At 38.0% G+C, this 23,528-nt stretch overlaps 1 long non-coding RNA gene across 2 annotated transcripts; it reads right to left on the bottom strand.

The window, feature by feature from the left end:
• Window positions 1-2,752: 2,752 nt before the first annotated feature.
• On the bottom strand, window positions 2,753-6,171 carry LOC149236480 (uncharacterized). 2 transcript variants are annotated; one of them, XR_016268402.1, is made up of 3 exons: window positions 6,053-6,171; window positions 3,111-3,386; window positions 2,753-2,885 (listed from the first exon to the last, which is right to left on the bottom strand). It is a non-coding gene; the product is annotated as an uncharacterized LOC149236480 (long non-coding RNA). The 2 variants fall into 2 exon arrangements; XR_016268403.1 differs by having other exon boundaries at window positions 2,761-3,389; window positions 6,053-6,163.
• Between the last annotated feature and the right edge of the window lie 17,357 nt (window positions 6,172-23,528).

The following is a 23,528-nucleotide window of genomic DNA, read 5'->3' on the forward strand; positions in this document are numbered from 1 at the left end:
TTTTGTAGTATCGATTAATAACCATAAAAACTAAAATCTTAAAAGTCTACTCTGGCAATTTCAAGATGGCCCAGGGGTCACTACAATATAGTTGTATCCTTGTGGTAAAATGGAAAATCGAATTGTTCATCGATTTCAAGATGGCTCAAGGGTCACTACAATATAGTTGTATCCTCATGGAAAAATGGAAAATGAAATTGTTCATCGATGGCATGGAATTGAAATAAAATAGTCAGATCGAAAGAAAGACGGAGAACAAATTAGATCCATATCCTTTATGGTTGACTTTAGCATACATCTCATACTATACTTAAAGGACGGACGAATGACTTGAAAGGACAAAAGATTCGATCTATCCATGGTAGTGCTGGCCTAGGTTGAAGATATGGCACAGTGCTTGGATATAGATACAAAGAAGAAAGAGGAAGAATATATCGCAAAAATGTTAGACAAGACCTTATATTATTATGCACGCAGAAAATAAAACCACAAGCATAACAATTCTGGGAGAATTTATGCAGTGGCAACTGCAATAGATGTATAGATGAAGATACAAAGGGAGAAAGAGGAGAATAGGAAAAACCAAATTCTAGGTATTAGAGATGGAAGAAAACTCTTAGCCCAACACCAATAATTTCTTCACTCTACAAGCAATGCGAACTCTTAAATATATTCTTCTGTCCAATATGATGTCTTAAATATATCCTACTGTCTGAAGCATACTTTTCATAATATGATCTTACCTTATGCATTTCATGGCTTTCCTCTATTTTAGTGTGCATGCTCCTGCAAGATGGACTTGATATAGGCATATAGGCTGTAATTTATGTTTGGATCTACACCTTACCATTCCAAAAAAATGAATACAATTTTTTTTTTGATAACCACCTAAAATACTTTTAGAAATTTTTTGTTAAAGTCTACAAAAAAAAACTAGGATTCCTTCGGAGAACTTCTCATCTAGGACTCATGGTGAAGCCAACTTCTTGGGTAAGCCATGATTTATTCAATTTTGTTTGATCTAAACTTTTTGAAAATATTGGAGACCATTGAATAATTTTTTATGTAGTGTGATGGTGATTTAGAGTGCACTTGTTTTGAATTTATTTCTGTTAAAGTGAACACACTAATTTCTTACATGATATTTAATTTTTTTATTGCTATTATCTTTGGATATCTAATCCCAACCATTCCAAATTTATTTGCTATTATTGACAAATCAAAAATGAAATTTCATTGACAACTGAATCCCCTTCAGCAGTATAACTATCAGATCCCCCTTCCTCTCCCACTCCCCCCAAAAAAAGAGTGTAAGAGTTGGACTTGGACTTCGTGGAAACTCAAAAGTATAGCAAATATTTGGCAACAGGTCAACAGAGGCTTGCCTAGAGCGTAAGAGTTGGACTTGGACTTGGCGAAAACTCAGAAAAAGTTGAGCAAAAACTCGGCAACACAAGTCAACAAAGGCTTGCCTGGTTGGTAAAAGTAAGGTGTCGTTATGCCCCACCAGGTTTCAAGTGTCCATGGCAACGACTTTCTTCCTTGGGTACCTTGTATTTTTGTTTGAGGTTGGATTCAGGTGCAAGTCTTGGGCAACTTTGGTGGAATACGTAACCCCTCACAAGTGACTGGTAGCTTCTTAGATAAAAAAATCCCAATTCGAATGTTACAAGCTAGCTACAACAATTGCAATACTCCCAGATTCGGAAGGGAGAACTTGCTGCACTGGGATAGAAGGAAACTGCTCACACATAACAATCAAAATGAAGAAACCTCTGCAAAAGAAATCACTCGAAGTGAGAGCTTTAATTTTGGCATTTGTATTTAACACGACGAGTGTGTCCATTGCCCTGTGAGTTGAATAACCAGCAAGTTAATTGTGGTCAAGGTCTGACCTGAATTTTTTTGTCGGTCCGTCTTGGTGTTGGTTAGTATGACTGGCTAAAACTTGAAACTTTGACCCCAGGGGTTGGATACATTTGAAAAGAACTCAGATCATTAGAATTTTCAAAACAGGGCTTCAAACAGGGCTTTTAAAGAATAAATAAATACTATGATATATTTAATGAACAATAAATAAAATACTATGATATATTTAGTGAACACCCTCTCCGACAACGAACCCTGCAAAAGAAAATCCAACAACAATCTTATATCCATGCAATTCCCTCCTCAAGGGAGCATACTTTTGTCCTTCACTTTTATTCTTAGATTTTATTTAATAAACACAACCCTCCCTGATCAAGAAATCAGCATTTCAAAAAAACCCAACAACAATACTAAATTCACATAATTCCTTTCCCTAACAAACCAAAATGTCTTCTTCTGTTGATGAACAAGGAAAAATCATCCTCAGAAAACCCATAACTGCCCCCAACAAGAGAATTACTGTTAGAAATACAAACTATTCACTGATCTCATCCAATCAATATACCGCCGCATCCTTTTCCAAGCCATAAAACCTTGATTTCTTTTAATCAAGAAGCACATAAATTATGCACATCAATAAAAACATGGCACTATTGAACAACAAATTCCTACTATTTCTTAAAATTTCGTTCATACAGACTGAAAAATACACAGCTGACATGAATTCCTTTCCCTAACAAACCAAAATGTCTGCATTTCAAAAAACCCAGCAACAATACTAAATTCACATAATTCCTTTCCCTAACAAACCAAAATGTCTTCTTCTGTTGATGAAAAAGGAAAAATCATCCTCAGAAAACCCATAACTGCCCTCAACAACAAATTCCTACTATTTCTTAAAATTTCGTTCATACAGACTGAAAAATACACAGCTGACATGAATTCCTTTCCCTAACAAACCAAAATGTCTTCTTTTGTTGATGAACAAGGAACAATCATCCTCAGAAAACCCATAACTGCCCCCAACAAGAGAATTACTGTTAGAAATACAAACTATTCACTGATCTCATCCAATCAATATACCGCTCTGATCGCATCCTTTTCCAAGCCATAAAACCTTGATTTCTTTTAATCAAGAAGCACATAAATTATGCACATCAATAAAAACATGGCACTATTGAACAACAAATTCCTACTATTCCTTAAAATTTCGTTTGATGTACGCTTTGCAGTGGAGGGACCTATGCGGGCAGCAGCTGCTGCTGCTTTCAACTTATTGGCTTTCTTGAACTTTTGTGTATGTTCCCCAAGTATGGTCCAATAATATTCCTCTGATATGTGCTTCTCAAAGTCATCATCATCTTCATCATTGTTGTTTGCATCTTTCCGTGCAGATGAGTTATAACCAGCCTCTGGTTCAACATGGTACCGCTTTCTTTTTAAAGCCATCTCTGATGGTAAATCAGATGGCCTCTCAGCCCGACCACCATTTATTTGTGCAAGCACTGTGTCATAACCTGCTTCATTAAAGTCAAAAGAAACAGAGCAGAATGATCAGAGATGTTAATCAAATTATCCCAACCCAACCACTGTTACATTGTTGTTAAACAAGCAAGTAAAGAAATTTCATACAATGATCTCTACCTAGTTATGATGGACAAAAACAAGGGAAGCCCAAAAACACCCCAATAGATTTCTGTAATTCAAAGTAACAAATCAACATCATCTTTATGGCACCTTTAATTCCATTACTCTCATCTTGAATACAGCCATTGGAAATTCAATACCAGAAACAGGGACCTTTCATGAGGGAGAAGGTGGCGTTATTCTTCCGGATAGCTAGAAAACTAAACAATCAAGGCTAACTAATCAGCACTCACAAAATAAATACAACATACAATCGTAGCATTATATAAAAAAAACTACTTCACAGACCCAGATTGTTGATAAAGCAGTTTAATGGACACTACTTTGGATCATCTATTTTGTAATTGGATACCCATTCAGAAAATATGTTAAGGTAATAAACAACATGGCACAATTATAAAATCCTAACACTAAGATTTTAAACTTTTCAGATAAACTATGACAATGAATAGAATGGTTTAACAATAAGGTGTGATCCAAAGATTCAAAGATTATGATATCCAATACTTTCAAAGTATTGTGACCTCAATCCTTCTACTATGATGTGCTTCCAATTCTGATTGTTGGGCTGGGTCTTGATGTAATCTATGGCCTCATCAACAATTTTTCCTTTGTCCACCTGAGAAACAAATACTTCAACAATTCAGTGTCTAGAAAATTAGGTTTGATAATAACAGCCTCTATTTGTATGTGTTTGTTTCAGACTATTAAAACTAACATGTAAGCTAGCTTTCTACTTCAACTGGACTAAATTTAGGGCACTATCCTACTCTCCCTCGCGTTCAAGATTGGCAACTCGGAGGTGCATATCAGGACCTAGGGTGAAATGGGTTCTGTGTTAGTGATGGTGGCCTAGCCAATCCACCCATGTAAGTTAGCTGGCATGGTTTTTACAGCACCAGAACTAAATGCAGCGAACCCTTCAACCTTTCTTCCTGTCCAACCTTGAAAAGTCGGAGTGCAGACCCTGGGGTGTGATTGGTTTTTTCCAGCGAGGATGGCCTAATCAGTCCACCTACGAAAGTTAGATGGCATGCTTGCTAGAGCACTAGAATTATTAAATGCAGGGGTTGACTTTTCAATCCGTCCCATCTGTCTATGTCTTTTGGATTCAATTTTACATGGATGGTGTAATATTATTTGACTGACTGAGTTTGTTTGTCTCTGTAATATTAAATAATATTACCAAGGTGTAGCCTACGATTAAAAGACCAGATTATGTTCAAATTGTAGGTGCTTGTTTATATTTTGGTTGGTTAGAAGGGGATTACTGTCTTTTTTTCCTTCGCTCATTGTGCTTGAGAGCAGGCGAAATCCCATGATTTCTGCTGTAGGAAGATTCATCTGCATTTTAGAATCCTAACATCTAATCACAGCAATGTAAACTTTCAGCCCTTTATTCCAAGTGAGGGGAAGGGGAGTTTAGATTGAGATTTGGAGCCTCCACCTTTTCTGCACCATTTGTTTAAAATCATAACCAACCTTTAAGCAGCCTCAGTTGACAGTGGTCTTATGCTTATATCACTTGAGATGTCTTTCAATAACTATTGTTTTAAAGATAACTGGATTGTATCATTTATATAAAACTATTCTAATTACTCATCGTCTGTAGTTTACTGCTTCCACCAATTTTCGCTCATGCGTATTCTTCAAAGTTCAATCAAATACACCTGTGATGCAGATCTCTGGGATTGTTCGCTCATGGTTCTTGGCTGACCATATATTTATTTTAAACTATGGTTTGTTGGGTAGGAAACAAATATCCCCAAGTATATACCTGATTGTTGTTCTTGGCACTTTAGGTTGAGAAACTTGGGGATGTGAGACGAAGGGACCTTTATATATCATTTTCGTTTTTTGCACAGAAATTGTGCATGTATCACTATTGGAACTCAGCTCCTGTTTCTTATTTGAAATGTGTTGAATAATGTTGGATAAAGAATCCATCTTTGGATAAAATAAAATAAAATAACCTTAAAGAATTCCTTGCAAATTCTGAATCATTACATTCAAGGAAAATGTAAATTAATGACCTTGACTGTGGAGGATCTGAATCTGGCATCCTCGTTCATAATCCAGTCCGTCCTCTGTCTGTAAGGGGATTTTCCTTCATAAAACACGAGAAATTGAAGCTGCTCGTTGCGAATTGCCTTGTCTGAACCAGTGGCCGCCTTGGATCTTTTTCTTCAGATAGAAGCCAACCAGTTCCTCTTCCGTTGCAATTTTACATAAACACCAGATCAATTACAGCCAAAATTGAACCCCAATTACAGCAAAACCCCGAATTTAAATAATAATGAAATTTACAAAAAAACCCTGAAAATTCACAGACAATGTGCCAGACGCCGTGAATCACCAGGAAAAAAAAATTATATTTCTACAGAAATTAGATAGGATTCGCATCACTCAATTAACAAAACCGAGAATATGCCCACACAACTGAATAACCTAACACTGAGTAAACCCAATTTCAGCGCAACAACAAAAGAACAGAACCCCAAAACTGGATCTCAAACGAGCTGTAAAAAAGTTGTACCTTTGACAGGGCGCCTGCATGATAATTTGTGGCTGAAACCCTCGGAAATTCAGCGGCGGAGGGTCTGTATTTACACCTGCTATCACATAACGCGCGCACATAACGAAAAGCTGTAGGAGCCTTCATAGACACAAGTTGCATCTCTCGCTCCACGTCACAGAGTCACTTCGGGCGCAAATCAGGTTATAAAGTGCATCTAAATAACAGTTACAGATCATATCGACAGAAAACCAGCAGAGGCATTTCGAAATTGACACAATTGTTTATTCAATCCAATCCCAATATGAGCCGATGGTCTTCGAATTTGAAAGAACCACTCCTATTCAGCTTTGAAATCCAGATCGTGTGAATTTATCGTCCAGAAATTTGAAATCCAGATCATGTGAATTTATCGTCCAGAAATTTGACAGACTGAATAACCTAACACTGAGTAAACCCAATTTTAGCGCAAGAACAAAAGAACAGAACCCCAAAACTGGATCTCAAACGAGCTGTAAAAAGGTTGTACCTTTGACAGGGCACCTGCATGATAATTTGTGGCTGAAACCCTCGGAAATTCAGCGGCGGAGGGTCTGTATTTCGTTTGGGAATCAAACTGGCCAACAGGTCAATAATGAACAGAGAGCGCAGGAGGATTCGGAGTGCAGTGCATGCTTGCCAGATGCCAGATGCGATGCGCCTGCGAAGGAGCGAAGGATAATGAATCAAAACACTTCGAATCAAACAGTGAATATTAATTCCATCGTCTAACAACGAAATCAATGGTGCAGGAAGGTACGGAGTGGCACTGGAGGGGAGTTCTTCCCAGAGGAACGCCTTACGGCGTAAATATTTTTCATGAGGCTATTAAAAGTAAATAGGCTATTAAACGTCCGCCTTTTCAATGCCCCTTTGACTCCCATACGGACCCGATAGGAAATAAAAATTTTCGGTTGATAATTTATCGGGTCTGATTTTAAAGATAGAACCTGATTACTTGCCAACCCAATATCCGTCGACGTCATACGGACCCGATAGGAAATAAAAAACTGTCAGTTAATGATTTATCAGGTCCGATTTAAAAGATAGAACCTGATTACTTGCCAACCCGATATTCCAACCCAATATTTGGCCTAGACTTCAATGAATTAAATTGTATTTGATACACCATCATGTTAGATCTCTGAAATAAACCCCATTCTAGTTAACTACGCGATTGTCATCGGATCTATGGCCTATTGATCGGACGGCCCAGATCTTCTCGCGGGTTTATCACTTTCAAAAGCCATAAAAATCAACCATTTCTTTCAAATCTTCGCATTACTTTTTATTTCCGTTATAACATAATATTTTATTTTTCTTTCATATTTTTGATAAAACTGAAAATAAAACTTAAATAACAATGGATGCTACAACATAACCTACAGGTGTAAACAACAGAATTAAGTGTAGGGATCTCATACTTATCTGAGAATTGCCATGAACCATTGTTTCCTCGTGTCATTTGTTTCCTTATCACTTATTAGGTCATATATACCATATCCATTCAAATAAAAGTAAAAAAAATACTGAGATCCATACATAGTTGTTGTCACAAAATGTGCATATAACCAGCATAATAAGAATAGATATACAATAAAAATATCATCCATTAAAATCCATATATAAATCACTACCTTTACTCATGAAAATAAAGGGAATGGATTTATCATTAATGAATGCAATGAACCAACCAAAGATGGGACTACCACATTCCACTAGACCATAAAATGGTTGAGCCAAATCTCTCTTCAGTCATTCACCTGCATGCCACATTCCAAGCATGAATGTGGGATCTCATAGAACACATCAATAAAAACTCATCCAAGGCTTCTAGAGGCCATCCACCTCAACCCATCAAATAGTGATTCCACCCCATGGTCGGATGTCACAAAACCATCATCAGATTGGTCTCCATCCAAGCCTTTCAGGGCTTCCAGAGCGTTTGTCCAACCAAGGCTTCCAAGACTAGTAACTCAACCCACTAAGGGATTCCAGAGCGTTTGTCCAACTAGGGTTCGAGGACTAGTAACTCAACCCAAGTTGTTATAGGGATTCCAGAGCATTTGTTCAACCAAGGCTTCTAGGACTAATAACTCAACCTAGGCTAAGGAAACATGAGAACCAACCACAAAAAGAAAACAATGAAAGTTACCCAAAGTCACCATGGCAATCCAGGAAACGTCAAGGCTAGGCAATCCACTATCAATCTAGGAAATCCCCCCTGCCAATAACACATCATGACCAAGAATCCACATGCAAATGTCATGCATGCCAAAACTAGTGAAGAAATCATACATGCAACTCGATACCTGCAAGGACACCTGATGTAGTCATTGATCTCGATGCCTTATTACACTTTCTGGCTCTTCCTTTTCCTTCTTGCTCCAAGAATCCAATTATGCCACAACCTCCAAGAGTGCTCTGAGAGAGAATAATGAGAGAGAGCTACAACACTGAACTGACAAAAGGTTACCAACTAATCCTCAGAAGCCTTTTTATGAATGAGGTTTATATTTTCTTCATTTTCCATTATTTTCCTTCATTTTCCTCCTCACATGCAACATGTTACCTTTCACCTCATTTTTCTCCTAATTTCCATTATTTTCATAAATAAATGTGCCAAAAATACTATTTTTCCTTTCCAAAGCCTTAGTCATTGCCTTTTCCATTTTCCTTAGCCATAAACAACCAAATGAATAGCCCCTAGGATGTCTTGCCCAACATTCAACTTGGAATAAGTGTCTCATTGATCGTGGTTATTGTTTTTAACTTTTATTACATGGAATTTTCACTAGGGATGTTACAGAACCCTCCCCATTAGGGAACACTGTCCTTGATGTTCAACCACAAATATACCTCAGCAACCTGCTGAAAGAAGACATACTGCTCATGGAGCTTTATAACACAACTCAATGCAGTATTTACAATGAAAGATCTGCTCAAGACATAACATCATGACAACATGACAACATACCACATAGTGGAGCTTTATAATACAGCTCATTATGATATTTACAATGATAATCATGTTGAGTGCCAACTCCTATGACATCATAACATCATGATAACATAACCACATTGTAGCATAATAACATGACACCCATACCACATAGTGGAGCTTTATAACATAGCTCGTTACGATATTTACATCCATACATGGGTGTACATATAGCAACGTCATCAAAATATATAGATATAACCAAAACATATGCCAAATCATATACTGAAACATATATCAAAACATATACTAAGCACCATGTCTAAGCATATATCAAAACAACATATAGCATATATCAAACCATCATAAAGCATATATCAAACCATCATAAGCAAATACCAAACCACCATAAGAAAATACCAAACCACCATAAGCAAATACCAAACCACCATGTCAAGTTGCTTTGCCTCAACTGGCAAACAAAGAAGGATACATAGCCCACATCCGATCCGTCGTCTCCCATGTAGCTTCATCGGACCCAAAGTGCTTCCATTGCACTTTAACTTGCTCGATTGCTTGGTTCTGGAGCATGATCACCTTTTTCTGCAATATACACTAAGGCTCCAGCTAGAATTCTCCATATAGTTCCACCTACAATACAGACCAATCAATCAAATGATCAACATCTTTAACATACTTCTTAAGCAATGAGACATGGAAAACATCATGAATTTTCACTATCGGAGGCAGTGCAAGTTGATAGGCTACTAGCCCAATCCTCTCAATGATACTGAATGTTCCACAAAATCGTAGTGCTAGCTTGGCAGATGAGCCAATGCACAAGGAGCTCTTCGTCGACTTGATGCACATATACACCTATTCCCCAACCTGGAACTCCTTGAACAACCTATTCCTATCTGCATAACTCTTCTACCTATCATGTGTTTCTTTCAGATTCTTCTTGATCACCTACATTTCCTGTTCCATTTCTGCCAACATATTTGGTCCAATCAATACCCTGCTAACCAGATCACTTCAACTGATGGGAGTGTTACAACTCTTCCCATACAATGCCTTGAAAGGACTCATCCTCAATGACTCTTGATAATCGTTGTTGTATGCGAACTCTAACAAAGGAAGATACTCTTCCCACTTCCGTTGTTGATGCATCACATACATCCTCAACATGTCCTCTAATATCTTGTTGACCCTCTTTGTCTATCCATATGTCTATGAATGATAAGTTGTGTTGAAGGCCAACTTTGTGCCCAAACTTGTAAACAACTCCTTCCAAAACATGGAATTGAACTTTGCATCCTTGTCTCACATAATCTTATTTGGAACACCATGTAGTCTAACCACATCCTGGATGAATACCTATGCCACATTGCTATATGAGAATGTAGACTTCACCGGAATGAAGTGTGCAACCTTTTCTAACATGTCCACAATGACCATGATGGAATCATGTTGCTTCACTGCCCTCAACAACCCTGTAATGAAGTCCATGGAAATGACCTCCCATTTACATTATGGAATCGCAATCAGTTTTAGCAGTCCACCTGGATGTTTTCCCTCTGCTTTCATTCGCTGATAATCAAAACACCTCGCCACAAACATTGCTACATCCCTCTTTAGATTTGGCCAATAGTAATATCTCTTCACTGTTGTCAGTGTCTTCTGATAACCTGGGTGGCCTAAATACAGTTTCACATGAAACTCCCTCAAGATCACCTTCTTGAGTTCATTACTATTCGTACATATATCTTGTCTCGGAACTTGACCAATCCATTTGTTGTAAGACAATAATCCATGCCTTGTGCACCTGCACCTCGCCTATATATGTACTGCCACTTGTACCTATACCAATACATATACTTGTACCTGCACTTGTACATGTACCTATACCTGTAATATCACGTGTACTCATACTAGCATCCTTCTGCAACCTAAGCATGATATCTATATACCTGACATCCTGCTGACCTGCCTGCAAGATCTTATCCTGTAAGTCTATCCCATTGGAGGTCATAGCTTCCAAGTGATTTACTTGTACCCATCTGCTGAGAGCATCTTCCTCCATGTTCTCCTTACCTTTGATGTACCTAATATCGAATTCGAACTCATTGATTGTAGCCAACCATCTAGCCTGCCTGGCATTCAGATTCTATTGGTCAAACAAATATCTCAACTCAATGTGACCACTCATAAGCACAAACCACCTGCCCATAAGTTAGTGCATCCACATCTTCAGTGCATGTATAATCGTTTCTAACTCAATATTGTGTGTCCGGTAGTTTGCTTGTGTGCTCGTTTAGCTTTCCCGACGCATAGCATACTACCTGTCCATCCTGCATAAGGACTCCACCAATCCCTCTCTAGCAAGCATCTGTGCATACCACAAACTCTTTGTCTGGATCTACAATCTGTAACACTGGTGCATGTGTCAACAATTTATTAAGCTACTCAAAACTAGCCTCACACACCTATGTCCATTCCAACTTCTTACCTTTCCTTTGAAATGATGTGATAGGATAAGCAATATGCGAGAAGTTCCCAATGAACCTCCTATAATATCCTACCAAACCCATGAAAGATCTCACCTCATCCACACTCTTAAGAGCTACCCACTCTATGATGGCCCTTATCTTCTCTGGATCAACTGCAATGCCCTCCTTGGAGACAACATGTCCCAAGTAGTGTACCTCAGTATGAAAGAAACTACACTTGTTGAGCTTAGAAGACAATGGATACTCTCTCAATAACCTCAACATTGTTGCTAAATGCTCGGCATGCTCCTCCTCATTTTTAGAATATACCAGTATATCATCAATGAACACAATAACAAACTTGTCCAAATATGGACACAACACACTATTCATCAAACACATATATGTAGTTGGATCATTAGTTAAGCCAAATGGAATAACAACAAACTCACAGTGTCCATACCAGGTCCTGAACGCAGTCTTGTAAATGTCCTCCTCTTTGATGCGTACCTGATGGTATCTGAATCTCAAGTCAATCTTCGAGAACACTACTTCTCCCTTCAACTAATCAAACAAGTCATCAATCCTCAGCAAAGGGTACCAGCTCTTGATAGTCACTTTTTTCAATTGCCTATAATCAATGCATAATATGAGTGTATCATCTTTCTTCTTCAGAAACAAGATTGGTGCGCCCCATGGTGATAGGCTTGGCCTAATGTATCCCTTTTCCAACATTTCCTTTAGTTGCAACGTTAACTCAACTAACTCAGGTGTGATCATCCTGTAAGGCGCCTTCGATGCTGGAGCTACCCTTGGAACTAACTCGATAGAAAAGTATACCTTCCTGTGAGGTGGAAAATCTGAACTGTCCTCAGGAAATACATCCTGAAACTGCTGCAAAACTGGATACCTTCTCAATACATCTACATCCTCAACCTCCTTACCCTTATCACTAGAAATGTGTACTGCAAATAGCTTGCACCCTTTCCTGCAGCTACACTTTGCTTGCATAGATGTCACCATCCTAACTAATGTGGCCTTCTTCTTACCCTGTAAGACTCTTGGTTCTCCATTTTCATCAGCACACTCAATATCTTTGTCATAGCAGTCAACCTTGGTTCTATGTAGATACAACCAATCCATGCCCAATAACATATTGTATGAACCCAATGGTAATACATTCAAATTTGTTGTTCTAGGCATACCATTCAAATCAAATGTGCAAGCTCTTACCCAATGATGAACTCACTTCCTCATACATATAGCCAATTGCACTAACCAAGACTCTACATGCAATTCCTTACTCAAACCAAACTTATCCACCAAGTTAGGACTAACATAGCTATAATTAGATTGAGGGTCAATCAAAACAGAAATAACTTGATCACAAAGCTTACCTTCCATCTCAATGATAAATTATTGATGTGTTGCATGCCTGTTTTCCACGACTGCATATATATGAGGAATACTCTGGCCTACATCTCCAACAGTCTATGCCTCCTGTGCACTGTATATCTGAGTTCTACTACCCTGATTCTCTAGGATATATCTCCTGCGATGGTCTTTTCCACAAGTCCAACACTCTATAGGCTTGCAGCCTCCGTCCTTATTCTTTTCTTCAGATTGATGTCCTTGTCCTCTATCTGATGCATTGAACCTCTTAGGTGGTGAAAAATTCTCCTTGTTATCTGTACCTTGTGGCCTTGCTTGCTTTTTATCCCATTTTCCTTTGTTCTTTACATTACCTCTCCAGCTTATCTTAGTTTCAGTGTTGCACTACAATTTTTCATAGCAATGCTTTAGCTTTCGAATGGCCTCCTCCAATGATCTAGGCTCATCGAATTCAATCCTATATTTGAATGCAACTGGTAGTCCATTGATGAATCTCTGAGTCTTAGTCTTCTCCTCCTTGAGGTAAGGCACATACCTCAACAGTTCTAAGAACTTACTGGTGTACTCATCATCTGTCCTAGATCCCATCTTTAGTTCATATAATTTTGTTGCCCTATCATCGAAGTGTCTCTCCAATAGATACTTCTTCTTGAATAGTGGCTCAAATTCACTCCAAGTCAGACCTTCATCATCTATATCTCTGACATTCTTCACATCTTCCCACCATATATCTGCTTTACCTTTAAGACTGAAAGTAGCCACTCTATCTTTCATGTTCTTTGAGTAGTCATGCAACCTGAAGAACTTATTCATACCGAGTAACTATGACTCTACATCATGTGATCTCTTTATCTCTCCATCAAAAGTGGGTGTCTTTTCTTTCTTAAACTCATCCGGAAAGTATCCCCTATCATTCCTCTTGTAAGGATGATAATGGTGATGATCATAGTGCCTATCTGAATCAGAATTAGAATCATGCATGTGTCTATTCCTTCTCCTCTCTGGAGTGTCCAACAATCAGCCATCTCAGATTGTGTCATGTCTATCTGATTGGTGACAGCCATGTGATCTACTAGCATATGCCCCATTAGTCTTATCCTCCTGCTCATGACTGATCCGAAGTGGTCCTTTCCGCTACAAATCTGACAAGCTCTGGAGTATCACTACATTTATCTCTGCTAGCTTTTTCAGTGTCTGTATGATTTTGTCATTATCTACCTTAGAACTCCTTATCCCTTCCTTTAAACTTCTCAGTGTTACTGGCAAATCGGAAGAGTTCCCAACACCATATTTCTCTTCGAATTGGTAGGGAGAGTCTCTGTAGTCAACAATCTTGCTAGCCATTTGATATTTCCTACCGCAATTCATAATATGTCACATAAACCAAATCAAAATAAACCAACATACCTCGGTATAGCTCGAGGAGGATACCTTGTTTGCAAGATCACCAAATCAACATGATACATGTGCAACATAATCATAACAACATATCGACATACACAAGTAAATGCATCAATACATAAACATTACTCTAACTAGGATTCGGTCATCAATGCAAGGCCATATTAACAATGCATGCTATGACCTCATGCATGAAAACAACCATTACTCCACTATACGCATTGACACATGCAACCAACAACATACATAAGTAATGCCTAGTAACTACACATACGCATAAACACATGTAGTCGAGCATAATCGATCAGTTCTTGTAATCAACCTACAATACTGATGCATGTAAGAAAAATATTGAAGATGTAACCTAACATACAACAATGTAAGTAGGCGACATAAAATCAACATATAAGTGACATATAACCATATGCAACCAGTCATGCACTCATGACAAATACATTTCATGAAATCAATATCAAGTTCTCCATGATAACCATACTACAACCCTAATCAATCGTCAAGCAAACACAACAAGTATACAAGTGTAAGAGACACACATGCAACTAACATGCATGCATGACCAACACATTCAACCCATTCATTCCGAGAGTTGAACCATGCTCTAATACCACTCTGTAACACCCTCCTCCCACATCCACCCAAAGTAACCATGCCAACCAGGGTAAACATTAGATGAGAGACTACTATGATCAGATTCGACCTCCTAGGTGACCTTAAGGAAGCAGAATCAATGAAACATCACACACAATCATCCAACATCATCAACAGAACCCTTAGAAGACAAGTCACCCACTCAGACAGCCTATCCCTGGGTCCCACTGTTGTTCTGGATCTCTAAGGCCATAGTCGGTCTCATGCTATGGGTAAGGGAGCGACCAGAAACTCAAAGTCGCTCTCATAGGCCTGCCTACTGCCGACTATGGACTAAAGTTTCCAATTCTATGCCAGCAACCTCGGGATTTAAGCCACGTTTTCAAGCCCAGAGCCTAGTCCACTGCCCAGAATGGAATGAAAGCTCAGAATCAAGTAAATTACCGGGAAACAATGGTGCAAAAGTAAATAATTGATCAAGACCTTAACCAAACCCCTACTAGCCATGATAGGCATTTCATCAAACATATTGTCAACATGTAACCTACAGGTGTAAATAACATAATTAAGTGTAGGGATCTCATACTTATCTGAGAATCTCCATGAACCATTGTTTCCTCATGTCATTTGTTGCCTTATCACTTATTAGGTCATAGATACCATACCCTTTCAAATACAAGTAAAAACATGTTGAGATCCATACATAGTTGCTGTCACAAAATGTGCATATAACTAACATAATAGGAACATAAATACAATAAAAATATTAGCCATAAAAATCCATATATATATTAGTACCTTTAGTCATGAAAATCAAGGGAATGGATTTCTCATTAATGAATGCAATGAACCAACCAGAGATGGGACTACCATGTTCCACCCGACCATATAATGGCTAAGCCAAATCTCTCTTCAGCCATTCACCCTCGTGCCATATTCTAAGCATGAATGTGGGATCTCATAGAACGCATCAATAAAAACTCATTCAGGGCTTCCAGAGGTCATCCACCTCAACCCATCAAATAGTGATTCCACCTCACGGTCGGACATTACAAAGCCATCATCAGATTGGTCTCCATCCAAGCCTTCCAAGGCTTCGAGCGTGTTTTTCCAACCAAGGCTTCCACAACTAGTAGTTCAATGCACAACTTATACAAGGCTTCCAAAGAATTTTTCCAACCAAGGCTTCCAGGACTAGTAAGTCAACCCACCAAGTGCTTCCAGAGAGTTTGTCCAACCAGGGCTTCCATGACTAGTAACTCAACCCAAGTTGTTACAGGGCATCCAGACCGTTTGTTAAACCAGGGCTTTCGGGACTAATAACTCAACCCAAGCTAAGGAAACATGAGAACCAACCACAAACAAAACAATGAAAGTAACCCACAATCACCATGGTTATCCAGGAAATGGAAAGGCTAGGCAATCCACTGTCAATCCAGGAATCCTCCTTGCCAATAACATATCATGACCAAGAATCCACATGAAAATGTCATGCATGCCAAAACTAGTGAATAAATCATACATGCAACTCGGTAGCTACAAGCAAATATGATGTAGTTGTTGATCTCAATGCCTCCTTGCGCTTTTCAGCTCTTTCTTTTCCTTCTTACTCCAAGAATCCAAGTATGCCACACCCTCCAAGAGTGCTCAAAGAAAACTGTAAGTATCCAAGAGTATGGGAGAGAGAGAGAATAATGGTAGAGAGCTCCAACACTGAACTAACAAAAGGTTACCAACTTATCCTCATAAGCCTTTTCATGAATCAGTTCTCTATTTTCTTCATTTCCCATTATTTTCCTTCATTTTCCTCCTCACATGAAACCTATGGCCTTTCACCTCCTTTTTCTCATAATTTCCATTATTTTCATAAATAATTGTGCCATAAATACCATTTTTCCTTTCCAAAGCCTTTGCCATTGCCTTTGCCAATTTCCTTAACCATAAACAACCAAATGAATTGTTAGGAAACCAGCTCACAAAATAGAAAAAAAGATAGATCAACGAATTCAAAATCAACCTCTTCAAGGGGGAAACCTCATTTATATTACACAAATGAATAATTCTTAGATGATACAAATGACAAGACCTCCTTTCTATATATAGGAGTCTAATGGGTCACAATATAATCAGAGCCGGCTTAACAGTAATAATGTAAGGGCACAAAAATAACAATAGTGGGCTTCTATGGGGCACAATAATAACAATGTGGGGACTAAATGGGCACAACAATATAATAACGGGGTTGAACTAATAATAAATAAGGAGCTACACTAGTAGTATAGGGACCTAACATGCCCCTCTCCTTCAAAACTTGTTGTCCTCAATGCTTGAGTAGTTCTGGATGCTTTTGTATAAAATTCTCATCCTCCCATGCGGTATCTTTAACAGTTAAGTTCTTCCACTTGATGAGATACTCTGATATTGATCGATTTCATAGCTGTCGGGTTCTTATTTCCGTGACTTCTTCACGTTCCAATATGACTTTTCCTTCCTTGTCAAGTTCTGACAATATTGTTTGAACTGGGAACTTGTCACCTGTAACCTTCTTTAAGCATGAAACATGGAAAACTGGGTGCACTCGAGAAGATTTAGGAAGCTCCAATTTGTATGCCATAGTACCAATCTTTTTCAACACCTTGTAAGGACCATAGTACTTTGGTGATAATTTATTATCCTTCTTAGCTTGCTTGAGGGACATTTGTTTGTATGGTTGTAGCTGTAAAAATACCCAGTCGCCTACATCAAAACTTATTTTGCTACGATGTTGATATTCCTGTTGTTTCATTTGATTATGCATCAAAGTGAGGTTATCATTTAAGGGTTGGAGAACTTGTTGTTGATGCTTGATGTGATCTTCCATTGCTTGAACCTTAGAATTTTCTCTTAAAGATGATGCGATGGATGTTGTATGATATCCGTAAAGTGCCATAAATGGGGTCGTTTTTGCTAAAGCCTTATACCACCATTACACCAGAGGTAACCACTTGACCCATTGTGTTTTTTTATCATATAAAAAGCAACGAATATATCCTTCCAAACATTTGTTCACTATCTCCATTTGTCCATCTATCTTGAGAGTTTGAGGAGTGGCAATTCCTGCCAATGCACTACAAGATATGGTCGAATTCATTTCTTCTTTCTCTAGGGTTGGTTCCTGATGCATATCATCTTCTTTTGACATTTCTTGATCCTTTTCTTCCTCCTCTTCACAATCTATGTAAAATAATTTCTTCTCAGCACACTTATGACCTTTAGTGTATTTTCTATTACAACTGTAACACAACCCTTTTTCTCTTTTTTCCTCCAACTATTTTTGTGTCAACCTTGTAGGTTTTGAAAGGCTAGGAGCAACAACACTTTCGTATTTATAGTTGTGAGTGGTAGACTTCCTTGTTGCCATAATTTTTCTTTCCACTTTTCTTTCCAACCTAAATGCCTTCTCCAATGAATCGGGTTCCCAAAGATGAACCTCATGTTGAATGTTATCCTTTAAAGTCCTTATGAAGACATCAATCCTCTGCTTCTCTGGAATATCATTTACCCTTATATTCAATTTTTGGAAGTCCTCAATGTGCTATTCCATTGAACCCTTTTGTTTGAGATTTATCAATTGACTAAATAAGGTGTTGTTCTTTGTATCCTCATAATGTGTTATCATTTCCTCCGTGAAAATTGACCAGGTGACAAGTGGTTTATGAGAACAAAGCCCTCTATAACATACAAACTGATTCAATTCTAAATATAAAGATGAAATATGTACCTTTTGTAACAGTTGAACATCATGTATATCAAAATATTTCTCCATATATAGTATCCAAGTTATCGGATCCTTGCCATCAAACTTCCTCATCTCTCTTTTTCTTGCTTTTAGAAGCTCGATCTTGAACGATTGTAACTCTGTAATTTCGGATCTCTAAGTTCTGAAATTTCATCATGTCGTAGCCCTCTGATTCCTCTTTTTAACCCGATAAGTTTGATCGAGATTGGATTCTCCAAGAAAGGATTATTCCCAGTCTCTTGTGATGACCAAATTATAGACTAGTTCAGTAGAGAAGTTGTGCGACGTACCACGTGTCCTTGTTTCAACCTTCGGGCCTAAAAACAATACCCAACAAACTACATTACATCATATTTCTGTCTCTTTTTACTAAATTTGAATCTGATGCTCAGAGATAAAGTTATGATGATTTTCCCAAGGTCACCTGTTTGATATGGAATTAGGGAGCCTACACAAACCCTAACTTCCTCAATTCATATCTCCGAAAATATATCGAGACAAGATCTAAAATTCAGTCACAAGGTTCATCAAGATTTCAGCTTAAATGAGTTTTAATTTCAGCTTCTAAAGATTTGTTGAAAAAAGGTTATATAAAAAATTCTATGATGACCTTTTTGAAGCAGCGAAACCCTAGAATCCAAAGCTCTGATACCAAGTGTTAGGCAACTAGCTCACAAAATAGAAGAAAAGATATATCAACGACTTCAACATCAGCCTCTTCGAGGGGGCAACCACCTTTACATTACACAAATGAACAATTCTTAGATGATACAAATGACAAGGCCTCCTTTCTATATATAGGAGTCTAAGGGGTCACAATCTAATCATAGTCAACATAACAATAATAATGTAAGGGCACAACAATAACAATAATGGGCTTCTATGGGGCACAATAATAACAATATGGGGACTACATGGGCACAATAATACAATAAGGAGGTTTCACTAATAATAATAATAATAAGGGGCTACACTAGTAGTATAGGGACCTAACATGAACACCCCCTAGGATGTCTTGCCCAACATTCAGCTTGGAATAAGTGTCCCATCGACCTTGGTTATTGTTTTTAACTTTTATTACATGGAATTTTCACCAGGGTTGTTACACCCTAGATTATCCTCCTCTTGAGACCTTCCTAGAGAAATAAAACTCCTCCTAAGGTCAATGAGGTCTAGACATAGTATCCTTCCCTCCATCTACAAGATGTTACACTCCATCTTACTACAACTCGATCTTACAATTTCAGCCTCCTTCTATAGCACCAGAAACCCTAGAACTTTTCATGTGTGAGAGAGATAGAGCCCCAAAAAAAAATCATCCTTTCTTCTATTCATTGACTTTCGCTCTCCTTCCCTCTCTTCCCAACTATAGATCGAGCTTCTTCTTGTGATATCGAACTTGTGGAGTGAGTGTCTTCAAATGAGTTTGAACTGCTCCTTTATATATCCTTCTCAAGATATTTAATTCCCTGCTCCTTTATATATCCTTCTCAAGCAGTTTAATTCCCTTCTTTAGGCTGACTTGATGTTCCTAGGGCCAAATTGTTCTTTTGGAGCTTCCAAGACTTTCTAGACTCAAAAATAATTCTTTTTACAATTACAAATTGCCTGGAAGGGTCTTAAAAACATGATGTTGACTCCTTTGACTTAAGACAATAAATCCTAAGACCTAACAAACCCTAGAAGCATTAAGAACATGCTTTTACCTAAAAGACCATCAATAATGATCATGAAACCCATGCTTTAATAATAATAGCTTCTTTATTTTCTTGTTTGTTACATAGGATACATATTGAAATGAGTACAATAATTATGAAGACCAAAACTAGTTACATTTTCAACACTCCATCTTAACTAGGGAGGTATTCATAATTGTACAACCAGTGCAACATCATATCTAAAATTGAAGAGTTCTCAAGAAGAGTCGGATTGATAAGCCATATTGTAAGCATCATCATCATGACCAGCACTATCTCTGAGGCCTAACTAGACAAGCTCTTCTTTAATTAAGAGCATTATATTGGGAGGCTTTATGTGTGATACTGCACTACCTCTACAAGGTACATACCCCATCCAGATGTCTACAAGGTATGTCCTTTTAGTACTATTCTTATCTTGGATCTCCAATCCTGAGTCCTCAAAGAATATCGGTCCTCTTCAACCACTCCTATTGGATACCTGTCACATCCTCAAAGAGCATCAGTCCCTTTCCTTTCTTGGATGTTATATCCTCAATGAAACCACAAATGCTTATCCAATCCTCTGTCATTCTCTCTTCATCACCTGAAGATGACAATACACATGTGATGTCCAACATCACTCCCTATCAAACCAAGAGGACATCCCTATTCTCCTTTAGTCTTGAGAATACAACCTTGCTCCCATACAAGGAGACTCATTTACTTCCTCCCAAAATCACAGGAGATCTAGACTTCCTTTCTATTTCGGAAGTCATCATGACAAGCCTTACAACTTGTCTTCGTAAGAATATCAATTACTATTTCTTCATAGTTTCTCGACTCCTTTCCTCTGCATCATCGAGCTTTCTTTCTTTCAAGGTATCATGGAACCACCTTCTCTCTTCAATCTTGTGATAGGTTCTATGACAATCTTCTTGCTCATCACTATTTTCTTTGATATGAAGGGATTACATAGAGCCTTCTCAAAGTTCAAGGTGATCATAGCTTCTTCTTGAAAGTGATCTTCCTTTGAACTCTAATTTATCTTCTCGTACTACTACTTTTTAGTCCCAAGATGTCCATATCTTGACTTCACAATTTAGAGGTACCAGATATTGAACTTCTCTCAATATCCTTCATCCATAGAGTTGAATTTTCTCAACTGCCATCATATATTCCTGCAACATCTTCCAGGTAGCAAAATAATATGTTGACCAAGTGATCCATTTTTGTATGATTAGTTTTGTTGTGGTAATAACAATTAGAAATTTATAAACATGTGCTTGCTCCTTGCTTTTTGTGCTGAGGTTTCCTCAGTTGTTGGTGCTTACAGACATGTAAATTTCCTTAAATTAAACAAGACATTCATGAGAAAAATAGCTTCGTAAACTAATAATGAATAGCAAACATGTACAGCGCAGCAAACCATTAAAGAGACACATTAACACAGTGTTTTGATGAAGGATTTCACCCCTCTTGGGCTACATCTCCTTGGTCCAGCTTCCATGGCTTGGGCCTCTATATTAGCTCAATGTGGCAAAAATGTTGTTTACAAATCTCTATGGCTCCTGATACTTGCACCAATGTGTTTAGAAGGTCCAAATTATCTAAGAAAACTTCTTTCTAATCTCAATTTGGTCAAAAATTGCATAAGTTATGCCTCATTCAATTTTTCCTAGGAAACCTCCGCTAAATCTGGAGAGACTCCAGTTAAGTCCACCAAATTTGGTGGTGGTTCTGGATTTGGTGGCTCCGCCATAAATTCCGCCAACTTAATCAATGGATTAATTAACTGCTAAGCTTGATTAATGGTGCTCTAAATGTGCTTAGTGTTGGCGTCGGCCCTTGGTTTCCATTGGGTGGTCGTATGGAGAGGGGGCTGGCCCCGCAGGGCTGACTCCCTCCTCTCCGTCGTCAGCAACTAACCGCGCATTTAATTATTGGTACGCGACAACATATTTTATGTTTTGTTGCTGTGGTACATTGGTAATTCATGGTGGTTGGGCAGCGGAGGCCGTGGGTTCCATTCTCCCTCCCTCTGCTTCTCATATATTTATGTTGCCATTTAATACATTGCCATTCAAATTAAATATATGCAACATATATAGTTTATTTTTGTTGCCATTTAATACATTGCCATTCAAATTAAATATATGCAACATATATAGTTTATTTTTGTTGCCATTTAATACATTGCCATTCAAGTTAAATATATGCAACATCTATAGTTTGAACTTTGGTTAATTCGAATTTAAATTAATTTAGTATATTTAATATATATATATATATATATATATAAAATAAAAATTATATATAATAATTAAATAATTAAAAAAAATCAAATTACACCTTGGAGTCAACTAGACAATTTTCCTTTCACACAATCACACTCACGAATCCAGAGGTGACACTTGCCACAGCTCCATTGGGCGAAAACTGAAGAAAATTCCCCTTGCTGACTGGACTGCCATTCCATCATTCTGTCCCATTCTGCAATGTTTTTAGTTGTTTAGGAAAATGAACAACATGCCTTTTCTCCTTCATCCAAACTTCATTTTCAGTGAAATGAATTGTGTTGCGATCATCTTGATGAGATGGACGCAGCCATATAGTTTTCAAGCTAATCTGAGAACTTTGAATTTTGAGCTAAATATTGAGCACCTGATCATTCCTCCCCACTAGAAGCCTTTTGGACCCCAAAAGATACTTTTATTTGACAAGTAGATGAGGGTACAGCCCCCTCACCTTTCTAGGCTCAATCAAATTGGCTTTTGACGAATTTGTTTCCTTGAGATCCTCTCTAAGGAAATCAACATTCACTTGCCTTGAGGACCTCGTTCTTCTATCACGGATGGCGTCTTGTTGAAACTGATTCAGAAATTCTGTAGGAATGCATTCAAAATGTGAAATCTGAACATTCTCTCCTTGTTCAACAACTTGAAGCCTCTTTTTGCAAAACTGACACCATCTTGCACCGTCGACTTGAAACTTGTGATTGACATAATACCTGTACTTGTCTTTGCCCTTTTCAAGTTGATCTTGCACTGTTTGTTGCACCATTTTCAGTCGTTCATAGAAACTCATGGTTTTGTCCATGTCGCCATCAAAAGCAACATCCTTCTTACCAAGATGACATAACAAAATGTAATGCAAATGGATGACAAATTTC

The sequence above is a fragment of the Pinus tabuliformis genome, chromosome 8 (genome assembly GCF_031772625.1).
Source record: "Pinus tabuliformis cultivar Carrire ecotype Pingquan chromosome 8, CPIR1, whole genome shotgun sequence".
In the NCBI taxonomy this organism is placed as follows: domain Eukaryota; kingdom Viridiplantae; phylum Streptophyta; class Pinopsida; order Pinales; family Pinaceae; genus Pinus; species Pinus tabuliformis.